The sequence below is a fragment of the Micropterus dolomieu genome, linkage group LG17 (genome assembly GCF_021292245.1).
Source record: "Micropterus dolomieu isolate WLL.071019.BEF.003 ecotype Adirondacks linkage group LG17, ASM2129224v1, whole genome shotgun sequence".
NCBI classification, from domain to species: Eukaryota; Metazoa; Chordata; class Actinopteri; order Centrarchiformes; family Centrarchidae; genus Micropterus; species Micropterus dolomieu.
The window spans coordinates 23199005-23200568 of record NC_060166.1 but is presented as its reverse complement, the minus strand read 5'-3'; positions in this window follow the sequence as shown (position 1 = coordinate 23200568).

Genomic DNA, 1564 nt, shown 5'->3' with positions numbered 1-1564 from the left:
ATTTGTAAGTCAAGTGAGGCGGGCGTTAATAAATTATTTTTACAAAGACACTGGCTTCGTTTTACTTTGTGAGCTGCCTGTATATTTTTATACATAATGCCAAACTTTAGGTCATGACACATAACATTTTCATTCGGTGGAGATGGGCAGGAGGCCAGATTCAAGAGGAACATGGGGATTTACAACTGGAATTACATCGAATACTATTAACCTATATTAGGCTATTTTATGTAAAAATGTACAAAAATTACTGACAATATCTTAAGTAGCCTATTGCTGGTAAAAAAAAAAAATCGATTTAGGCCAAATGTAATCTAGGCATCTAGGCTGCTAATTAATAGGCTACAAAATGCATCTTTGTTTTATATAATTATTAGGCCGTTGGGGTTAGCTCGTTTAATTATCGCAAGAGTAACGCAGTGGTTTCAAATCTAAAGGAGTAGGCTGTATAATATATATATATATATATATATATATATATATATATATATGTAATTGTGTGCATTTAAAGTGCTTCAATGCAGCAAAACGTTATCTTTGAGCCACCGAACGGCCCCCGTCTCTTTATCCTTTATCTGACAGTTTTTCTAGCTTGTACTGGAAATTACCAGTCCTACTCTCCAAACGCTCCACAACCAAATTATGAATAATGCATTGGTTTGGCATGGGAGCAGCAACAGACACCCATGTTCCTGACTAAACGGGCCTGTCACAACTGTGAAGTTATCAAAAGACCTATAGCTACAGGGATGAATTATTAAATATCTGCTGCCCTCAAAGATTTACCGGCAGCAATAATAATAATAAAAATAATAATTATAATAATAATGATAATGATAATATGTTAGCTGATAAAGGCCAATTAAAACTGTAAAAAATGTCAAGTCATTAAAGAAACTTTAGTTAATTTATTGTAGGAACGAAAAACATTTTGTTTAGGTGGATTCACGTTTCACATGTGATGGCAAAAAAGTAAAACAATTTCATGAATATTCTTCTTTTTTTTTTTTTTAGAAACCCGTGCCTCAGGTAAGTTCACTTTCACTGTTATAAAAACATCAAAATTACATACATAAAGCACATGATTTTTTAATACATGGAAATAAAGCAAAATACAAAATGAACAAATTCCCCACAAGGCATTCGTAAAGCCACTAAATAATAAAAATAATGCATGTTTCTTGTGTATTAACATATTTTACACGTGCCCGTACCGGTTCGCATTCAGTCCTCGTGTTACTGTCATGTGTTCGTTTCACTGTGTTAAAGATGGCACTTATGACATAATGCTCTCCTTTAAAAGGGGACAAATAACCACCTTATATGGACACTGGATCGGGTTATCCTGACAAAAAAAGTTCAGCATAGCCTACACATGTAGCCTACTATTATAATCTCACATTTCCGGTGTGTCGCCTATAGTTTCACCTTTACCAAAGGCGGTCCAAACAAGGTCAAATAGGCCAAACATTCAAGTGAGAGTTGCCCTTCCTCGGAGATAGGGGAGGAAAGAGGAAGAGGAAGAGGAAGAGGGAGGGAGGGGGGGGGGGGGGGGGGGCTCACA